This window comes from Meles meles, unplaced genomic scaffold (genome assembly GCF_922984935.1).
Source record: "Meles meles unplaced genomic scaffold, mMelMel3.1 paternal haplotype, whole genome shotgun sequence".
Lineage (NCBI taxonomy): Eukaryota > Metazoa > Chordata > Mammalia > Carnivora > Mustelidae > Meles > Meles meles.
In genome coordinates, this window is record NW_025721213.1 from 108005 (window position 1) to 118711 (window position 10707).

Sequence of the window (10707 nt, forward strand, 5' to 3'; positions counted from 1 at the left end):
TAGTATGTTCTTATAATTGTCTGTATTTCTTTGGTGTTACTTGTGATCTCTCCTCTTTCATTCATGATTTTATTGATTTGGCTCCTTTCTCTTTTCTTTTTGATGAGTCTGGCCAGGGGTCTATCAATCCTATTGATTCTTTCAAAGGACCAGCTCCTAGTTTCATTGATTTTTTCTATTGTTTTTTTGGTTTCTATTTCATTGATTTCTGCTCTGATCTTTATGATTTCTCTTCTCCTGCTGGGTTTAGGGTTTCTTTCTTGTTCTTTCTCCAGCTCCTTTACGCGTAGGGTTAGGTTGTGTACTTGAGACCTTTCTTGTTTCTTGAGAAAGGCTTGTACTGCAATATATTTTCCTCTCAGGACTGCCTTTGCTGTGTCCCACAGATTTTGAACTGTTGTGTTTTCATTATCATTTGTTTCCATGAATTTTTTCAATTCTTCTTTAATTTCCTGGTTAACCCATTTATTCTTTAGAAGGATGCTGTTTAGTCTCCATGTATTTGGGTTCTTTCCAGCTTTCGTCTTGTGATTGAGTTCTAGCATCAGAGCATTGTGGTCTGAAAATATGCAGGGAATAATCCTAATCTTTTGATACCGGTTGAGACCTGATTTGTGACCCAGGATGTGATCTATTCTGGATAAGGTTCCATGTGCACTAGAGAAGAATGTGTATTCTGTTGCTTTGGGATGAAATGTTCTGAATAGATCTGTGATGTCCATCTGGTCCAGTGTGTCATTTAAGGCCTTTATTTCCTTGTTGATCTTTGGCTTGGATGATCTGTCCATTTCAGTGAGGGGAGTGTTCAAGTCCCCTACTATTATTGTATTATTATTGATGTGTTTCTTTGATTTTGTTATTAATTGGTTGATATAGTTGGCTGCTCCCACGTTAGGGGCATAGATATTTAAAATTGTTAGATCTTCTTGTTGGACAGACCCTTTGAGTAGGATATAGTGTCCTTCCTCATCTCTTATTATAGTCTTTGGCTTAAAATCTAATTGATCTTATATAAGGATTGCCACCCCAGCTTTCTTCTGATGCCCATTAGCATGGTAAATTGTTTTCCACCCCCTCACTTTAAATCTGGAGGTGTCTTCGCGTCTAAAATGAGTTTCTTGTAGGCAACATACTGATGGGTTTTGTTTTTTTATCCATTCTGATACCCTGTGTCTTTTGATTGGGGCATTTAGCCCATTAACATTCAGGGTAACTATTGAGAGATATGAATTTAGTGCCATTATTAGCCTGTAAGGTGACTGTTACTGTATATTGTCTCTGTAACTTTCTGATCTACTACTTTTAGGCTCTCTCTTTGCTTAGAGGACCCCTTTCAATATTTCCTGGAGACCTGGTTTGGTGTTTGCAAATTCTTTCAGTTTTTGTTTGTCCTGGAAGATTTTGATCTCTCCTTCTATTTTCAATGATAGCCTAGCTGGATAGAGTATTCTTGGCTGCATGTTTTTCTCGTTCAGTGCTCTGAATATATCATGCCAGCTCTTCCTGGCCTGCCAGGTCTCTGTGGATAAGTCTGCCGCCAATCTAATATTTTTACCATTGTATGTTACAGACTTCTTTTCTCGGGCTGCTTTCAGGATTTTCTCTTTGTCACTAAGACTTGTCAATTTTACTATTAGGTGACGGGGTGTGGACCTATTCTTGTTGACTTTGAGGGGGGTTCTCTGCATCTCCTGGATTTTGATGCTTGTTCCCTTTGCCATTTTAGGGAAATTCTCTCCAATGATTCTCTCCAATAGACCTTCTGCTCCCCTCTCTGTTTCTTCTTCTTCTGGAATCCCAATTATTCTAATGTTGTTTCGTCTTATGGTGTCACTTATCTCTCGAATTCTCCCCTCATTGTCCAGTAGCTGTTTGTCCCTCTTTTGTTCGGCTTCTTTATTCTCTGTCATTTGGTCTTCTGTATCACTAATTCTTTCTTCTGCCTCATTTATCCTAGCAGTGAGAGCCTCCATTTTTGATTGCACCTCATTAATAGCTTTTTTGATTTCAACTTGGTTAGATTTTAGTTCTTTAATTTCTCCAGAAAGGGCTTTAATATCTCCAGAGAGGGTTTCTCTAATATCTTCCATGCCTTTTTCGAGCCCGGCTAGAATGTTCAGAATCGTCATTCTGAACTCTTGATCTGACATAGTACCAATGTCTGTGTTGATTAGGTCCCTAGCCTTCGGTACTCTCTCTTGTCTTTTGTTTGTGGTGATTTTTTCCGCCTTGTCATTTTGTCCAGATAAGAGGATATGAAGGAGCAAATAAACTACTAATAGGGTGGCAAAGACCCCGGAAAAATGCGCTGTAACCGAATCAGAAGAGACCCCAAATTGTGGGGGGGAGAAAGGGGATAAAAAACAGGTTCTGAAAAAAAAAGAAGAAAAAAAAAAAAAGAAAAGAAAAAAATTTAAAAAATAAAACAAATAAAAAAATATAAAAAAGAAAGAAAAAAATATATATATTTAGATGAACTAGTCAAAAAACGTTAAAAAAGAAAAGGGTAAAAGTTTTTAAAAAATTTAGCAGAAGAAGAAAAAAGAAAAAAGAAAAAAAAATTGAAAAAAGAAAAAAAAATTGAAAAAAGAAAAAAAAATTGAAGTAGCCGCAAGACTAAAGAATCATGGGGAGAAAGCCATGAGTTCCGTGCTTTGCTTTCTCCTCCTCTGGAATTGCTCTGCTGTCTTAGGAATTGAATCTGCTTTCTCCTTGATAGATGAACTTCGTCCTGGCTGGATATTTTGTTGATCTTCTGGGGGAGGGGCCTGTTGTAGTGATTCTCAAGTGTCTTTGCCCGAGGTGGGATTGCACCGCCCTTACCGGCGGCCGGACTAAGTAATCGGCTCGGGTTCGCTTTTGGGAGCTTCTGTTCCCTGAACGCTTTCCGTAGAGTTCCGGAGGACGGGAATGAAAATGGCGGCCTCCCAGTCTCCAGCCCGGAGGAGCCGAGAGCCTGGGGCCCCACTCCTCAGTGGAGCCGGCCCCTCCCCCCTCGGTCTATCTTCCCGTCGTTTTAGATTCACTTCTCCGCCAGTCCTACCTTTCAGAAAGTGGTTGATTTTCTGTTTCTAGAGTTGCTGTTCTTCTTCTCTTCGCTCTCCCGTTGGATTTGTAGGTGTTTGCAATGTTTAGATAAGCTATCGAGCTGATCTCCTGCTACCTGATGTAGTCTCAGCCTGCTACTTCTCCGCCATCTTGACTCCTCCCCTCCCCATTAATATTTCTTGCAGTGCCAGCTTGGTGTTCGCATACTCTTTTAAACCTTGCCGGTCTTGGATGCTCTTAATCTCTCCATCCATTTTGAATTATCAGTCTTGCTGGATAAAGAAAGTATTCTTGGCTGCATGTTCTTTTAATTTATTTCCCTGAATACATCTTATCAGCCCTTTCTGGCTTGCCAGGTGTCTATGGACAGGTCTGAGGTTATTCTGTGTGTAAGGAATCTCTTCCCTGTAGCTGCTTTCAAGAGCTTCTGTCTAAAATAATGATTCAGCATTTTCACCATCAGGTGTCTCAAGGACTTTCTAGAATCTATGCTCTTGGGGAGAAACCTTTCTGCCTCTAGGACACAAATGCTGGTTCTATTCCCCAGATTAAGAAAATTTTCATGGAGGGGCACCTGGGTGGCTCAGTGGTTTAGGCCACTGCCTTCGGCTCGGGTCATGATCTCAGGGTCCTGGGATCGAGTCCTGCATCGGGCTCTCTGCTCGCCAGGAAGCCTGTTTCCTCCTCTCTCTCTCTGCCTGCCTCTCTGCCTACTTGTGATCTCTCTGTATCAAATGAATAAATAAAATCTTTAAAAAAAAAGAAAATTTTCATGGAGAAATTTTTTCATTCAACTATATCATCTCGTCTTCTTTATTTCTCCTCCCCCCTAAGGAATTCCAATAATTCTGACTTTAGAATATTTCATGGTGTCCTTTATTTTCCTCACTCTGTTTTCATGGCTTATAAGCTGTTTTCCAGGCTTCCTCCTGATACTTTTTCTCTATTAGTTTGTCCTCTAGATCACTAATTCTGTCTTCTGCCTCAGTTACCCTCGCTGTTATAGAATTTAGATTAGATTGGAACTCACTGAGAGCACTGTTACCATTATCCCTGGTGGCTTTCACTTCTGCCCTAATCAACTGCAATTTGTCATTAAAGGTTTTCTCCAACCCAGCCATTGCCTGCACAATTGTTAGCCTGAATTTTCTTTCTGGCATAGTGTTTATGTCCATATCCAATAGCACTGATGGAAAAGGCACAGTCTCTGAATTTTTCCTCTGTTGGGCATTCCTCCTCCTAGTCGTTTTGGTGAGAGATGCTGAAGGGATGTGTAGCTGAATGTATCAAATCTGGCGCAGACAAGGTATACTCTGGAAGGCTTCAGAGCAATCAAGAGTTCCCACAAAAAAGAACAAAAAAAAAAAGGAAAGAAATAAGAGAGAGAGAGAAAAGAAAAAAATAAAAGAGAAGGCCCAGCCAGAATGGGCCCCAAAGGTAAGATTTATAAAGTATACAAACAAAAACAGACAAACAAAAAGACCAACCAAAGTAAATGACAAGAAAAACAAAAACAACAAAAAAAAAAAGAACCCAGCCAAATTGAACCCCATTTATAAGATTTATGTACTCCGGGAGCAAAACAAATACACAGAAATACTGGCAGAAGAAAGAGATGAGAGTGTGGTTAAATTCTCAGTGTGGTTGAGGAAATTTATTTTGATTCTTTGTGGGCATATCTTGGTATCTTTGTTAAAGGATTCAACTTTCCTGAGATAAAGGGGGATTAAAACTGGTTTAGATACAGGGGTAGCATTGATTGGGGAAAGGGGATTACCTTGAAGCTTATCTCTGTATGAATATTAAAAAAAATAAAATAATTAAAAAATAGAAGAGCAAAAGAAAAACACAGGTATATGTATCAAAGAAGTACAAATTTAAAGTTTATTATGGAATTTGTGGTACTGAACTCTCATTGTGATGGTAAATACGTTAAAATTATTAAAAATTTGAAAAGAATGAGAATAGTGGGAACGAATTAAAAATAAAAGTATCTCTGAAGTAGTGGTGGGTGTCCTCTTGTGTTTTTTGTTTGTTTTGTTTTTTGTCTTTTTTGGTTTTTGACTGGCTTTCTGGGGGAGGGGCCTGTTGCATGTTTTTTCAGGTAGCCTTGCTAGAGTTGAGTCCTCCTGCTCCCTATCAAGGGCCTGGGCTCTGCGGAACCTGGTTTTTTAGGCTTTTGTTCTCTGGAGGTTTTTGTTTGTTTGTCTTTTGTTTTCAATTTTTTTTTTTCCCATTGGCAGCTTTTGGAGCTTCTTTGGAGGTTTAGAGGAAGGCAAACTGCACCCAGACCTCTGTCTCAGAGAGAAGCCTCAGTCTGTTCCCCCTCTGGGTGCTCCAGATTACATAAATTGCCCCTCTGTTGCCAGCAGAGCACGTCCCCAGTCATGGTCTCAGGGGCCGCAGAAGCTCCCGCTTGTACCCAAAACCATGAGAAATAGTAGTCCAGAGAGCTGGCTTCCAGCGGCTGCTTCCCCCACAGCTCTCTAGGCAGGTTCTGGCTTCCAGAAAGGTCCCAACCAGAGATAGCATAGCACACTGAGATTTTCACGCTGGCACAGGCTGGGAGTATTCAGATTCTTCTGGCCCTAGAGAGCACCGGCTAGTGCCCGCAGGGACATCTCTCAAGGGAGGTGGTTGTGGAGCGTGCCTCAGACCCCAATTGCACAGCACACGTGCAGAGTGAAAAGGGTTCTAGAGACCGCCGGCTGGTATCCACACCAGACTCTTTCACAGGTGCCGCTGGCTCACGGACCAAGGCCTGCTTTCTTCCTGCACTTTCTCTGGCTCAGCACCAGCAGTGGCCAACCTGGGTCAACGGGCTTATCCCCTGTCCCTAACCACCCAATTCCACCAATTTCCCCTTAAGATCTTTTGCTCTTTTTGAGTGCTTTCAACCAGACTCCAAGGTAATGCTGGTCCCTAATCACAGGGAGCTCTTGTATTGAGGTATTACTTTCCAGTGGGTTGCTTCTGGTGGCTCCCTCCTCCTTTGGTTTATCTTCTGCTATCAGTCTGATGTTCCCATTCCACTTTACCTGTCCACTGGCAATTTCTGCCCCCACAGAGATCCAGAAGTGTAGAATTCTAATCTCGGGCTGATTTCATGGGTGATCAGAGTTCTTTGGTAGGTAATCAGCCCACTTTAGGGGACCAGTTGAAACAGCACCTCCTACTTCTCCACCATCTTTCTCCTCCTCAGGTAACCTTTTCATTCTTAACATCTGGTGGCCACCAATGCTGGGGTTATAGGGACACCAACCACCTGTAACTTTTTTTTTTTTTTTCCCAGCATCTTTCATGCTAATCTCACCGTGATCCTGCCTGCGGAATATACATCAAGTAGAATGTCTTTTTCCATGTCTATCTTTTGCATATACGAATGAATATAGAAACACATGCATGCATATGTACTTCATACACCAAGCAAGAAGGACCCCTTTAAAGTGTCATACTTCTTCAAGTTTTATCGAAGCCATGAGTGACACATCTTTGAGTCACAGAATTCTCAGTAGGCCTGCTTGAGTTATAGCATGTCTTGAAACGGGTTCTAAAATTCTTACAACAAGGCTAATGCCCATTATAATAACAGATTTCTGAAATTTTAATACAATTAATCTAACTCTGATTAATGTCAATTAGGATACCATGCTTTTATGCACAAACACGGAAAATAAATAAATATTACAAGAAAAGAGAAACCTAGTTGCATGAAAATCTACCCAAGCGTTTCATTAGCCAATCTGTATAGGTCACAGAGCTTCCCTGTATCCCTAATCTGTTTCTTAATTGATTATCTGGTGCTAAGAGAAACTGCCTAGAGGTTTTCCAATAGCTTTAGGGCCTTGAAGATGGACAACGGCAGGTTTTTTTCTGATATCACTGTACTATTAATACTATTATTTAATATGTCTCAAAACGTAACCTAAATACTTAAATTATATCTGCTGGAGAACTACCTTCAGTACTTTGGTAACTCTGGTCAATATTGATGAGTAAGCAGACCATTCAACAAGTATTAATAAAAGACTGCTCTAGGGCAGGGAGTACAAATGCTGGGCATGGGAGTACAAATATGAAAATAAACAGCCTTTTCTTTCCTGGGGCTCAGGTTTCATGGGTCCTGGAGGGAAGTGATTAAGTAACGATAGTATATTTGCCAAGTACTATGACAGGAAAGTTCAGTTCACTAGGGGTTCATAGTGGGTAAGTCAGAAACACAGGTGGATGGGACACTGTTGGGTTCCCCCCAAAACGGGTACCCCAATAATGGGTCCGTGATTAAAGGAGCGAGACTGATATAAGGCGAAAGTCAAGCAAAGCTTTATTTCGCTACAAGCATCAAGAATCTAACCGAACATTCGGGGCCGCACCCCTTACAAGAGAGGGCGACCCTTCTCTGTTTCACAGACTAGCTTTTAAGGGCAAATGCCATGCGGTTGGGCCTGGCCATGCACAGGTGGCCAATGAAAATGGAACACACACAGGAAACTCCACAGTGATGCTAGGTGACCAACTGAATTACAATTTACCTTAGTAGACATTTGAACCATCCCATTACACCTTGATTAGGATTGGCGCCAAAAAGGCTCCAAGAGGGCAGGGGTCCTTACTCCTTGGTAGCTAAGGAGACAGTATGCAACCCCCGACTGATCTGATGTCTCCACCTGGCCAGACCCACCCTTTATCTGGGCTTTGTTACCTGGAACTGGTTTCCAGGACTTGTTTCCAAGTAAATTCCCTGGGGGAAGGGGAGCAGGGACAGTTTCTAAATAGGTCCTTACAACACCTACACTGAAAGAAAAAATAAGGAACGAGATTTTTTTTTAATTAATTAATTTATTTTTTCAGCGTAACAGTATTCATTGTTTTTGCACGACACCCAGTGCTCCATGCAATACGTGCCCTCCCTATTACCCACCACCTGGTTCCCCCAACCTCCCACCCCCGCCCCTTCAAAACCCTCAGGTTGATTTTCAGAGTCCATAGGAACAAGATTTTTTTTTTAAAGATTTTATTTATTTATTTGACAGACAGAGATCACAAGTAGGCAGAGAGGCAGGCAGAGAGACAGGAGGAAGCAGGCTCCCTGTTGAGCAGAGAGCCTATGCAGGGCTCCATCCCAGGATGCTGGGATCATGACCTGAGCTGAAGGCAGACGCTTTAACCCACTGAGCCACCCAGGCGCCCCAAGGAACAAGATTTTGATGAAGAAAGCAATGTGAGTGTTTCTGGATAAGGGATTAGCCCATCAGAGAAGAGCAAGGACTAGTGAGTTTGGATACCGAAAAGGTCTCAGTATGGCTGGAAGTAGAGAAACACTTACCAGAGAAGCTATTAAAGCTTCAGCTGCAAGTCCACCACTTGCACCAGCCTTTTCCAAGGCCCTGGAAGGAACCTCACAGTGGGTTCAAATGTTTCCTTGTGTACAGGAAAGAGTTACCCTAGCAAGCCTGAGACTGCTATCCTTGGAAAGGTCTGCTCTCCCTGGCTGGCATCTGGGATCTCAGACTTCAGGAAGGTTCCCACCGCTCCATAAATGATTAAGAGTGGCTCGCTGCACCTACAATGTTTGTTACAACCAACATGCTTTATGCTGAAACACTTCCTCTCTTCCTGGGAATTGATAATTTTGGTACATGTTAGAGAAACAGTGTCTACATGACAATCTGCCAATAAAGAAAACCCGGGCAGTGAGTCTCAGATGAGCTTTTCTGGTAGGCAACAGTTCAGACTCGTCCCAATCCACTGCATGAAAAATTAAATGCATCTTACGTGACCCCACTGGGAGAAGACTCTTGCAAGTTTGTACCTGATTTTCTCTGGACTCTGCCCAATGAACATTTTCCTTTTGCAGATTTTGTCTTGTAAACTTCCACTGTAATAAATCACAGCCATAAAGCTGTGAGTGCAATTAAATTCTCAACCTTGGGAGTCCTCCTAGCATAGCATCAAACCTGGGAGATCTTGGAAACCCCCAACACAGGATGCTCTATAAAATGTTCAAAGATAAGAAAGGTTTGTATCTGTAAGGACCTATTTAGAAACTGTCCCTGCTCCCCTTCCCCCAGGGGATTTATTTGGAGACAAGTTCCAGAAACCAGCTCCAGGTAACAAAGCCCAGATACCAGGGTGGGTCAGACTAGGTGGAGACATCCGACCAGTGGGGGTTTGCATACTGTCTCCCTGGTTACCAAGGAGTAGGGACCCCCGCCCTCTGGGAGCCTTGTTGGCTCCAATCCTAATCAAGGTGTTAATAGGCTGGTTCTAATGTCTACTAGGGTAAATTGTAATTCAATTGGTCTCCTAGCATCACTGTGGAGTTTCCTGTGTGTGTTACATTTTCATTGGCCTCCTGTGCATGGCCAGGCCCAACCGCATGACCTTTGCCCTTAAAAGCTAGTCCGTGAAACAGAGAAGGGTCGCCCTCTCTTGTAAGGGGTGCGGCACTGAACGTTCAGTTAGATCCTGGATGCTTGGTGCGAAATAAAGCTTTGCTTGACTTTCGCCTTGTATCAGTCTCGCTCCTTTAATCATGGACCCATTATTTGGGCATAACAGTATCCCTTTGAACCACAGAATCTGGATCCTCCTTCAGCTGGGTGGGGGACAGTAGTTCTACTGGGAGGTGTCATCAGAGACACACACAACAGGACAGCCCCTGAAAAGATCAAAACAGATGGTAGAAAGAGAGAAGTATCACTTTCTTTCTGTAAATATACTTGATGTGATTCTGGACATAAGTTAGAATAAAGAACTGTTGCTATTACATTAAAAACAACAGAACACTATCTATAGGAAAGACAGCTGAGAAAAGAAAGGACAGCCATATGCGAGGTCTTCCGTGGCCTCTATAGTCGTGGCCAAACTTGTCTAAAGAATTTGGCCTCATAGAGTCTTAGAAGCTGTAAAACATTTACGAACCACTTTAAATAAAGTTGGGTAAAATAGTCACTGATCCTGGATCACATGTAAATCTCTGTCCTAGTACAGTGGATGCTGACGTGTGCCTCGCCAACCTCTCTTCAGGGCCAAAACACTCATTCCCGCAGCTGCTGCTGGCATTGTTGCCTGCTGAGAGGTAGGATCTGAGTCCCTCTTAGAACTGTCTGGTCAGTGGGAGACGCTTTTTGCCACGATTACAGATCCTTCCTGGATGCCTTTGGCATCCAGTAACTGGCCAAGATGGCAGTAAATAACTCCAGACTTCCTGCCTCAATTTAGGGAAAATGAAGTTATTATATGAGCTCTAGAGCTCCTTGTGGGATTGACTGCATCTCTGTGGCAACTTTATTACAGTTCAATTTCTCCCTTGATCAACAGTGCTTTCCTCTCTCCCTCACTAGCATTTCCAAGAGGACTTAGTCAACCTACCTGTGTGCAAATCTCCATTTCAGAGTGTATTTCCTGGGGAAAATGACCTAATGCAGCCAGTACCAATGGACTAAAAATAATGTAGACAGTGGCTCAGTCCTTAAGGACCCTACAATTTAATTGGGAATTGGGGTAGGTCAAGAATGTTCCATGAAACTAAGCATCAATTAAAAAAAAATAAGTAGCATAAAAAGTAGATTATGATGACTGTAATGACAGAAGTATACAGGTCAAAGGAGGAAGAAATAAAACTTGCTTTGATAAATAAAAAGATGCTTCACAGAG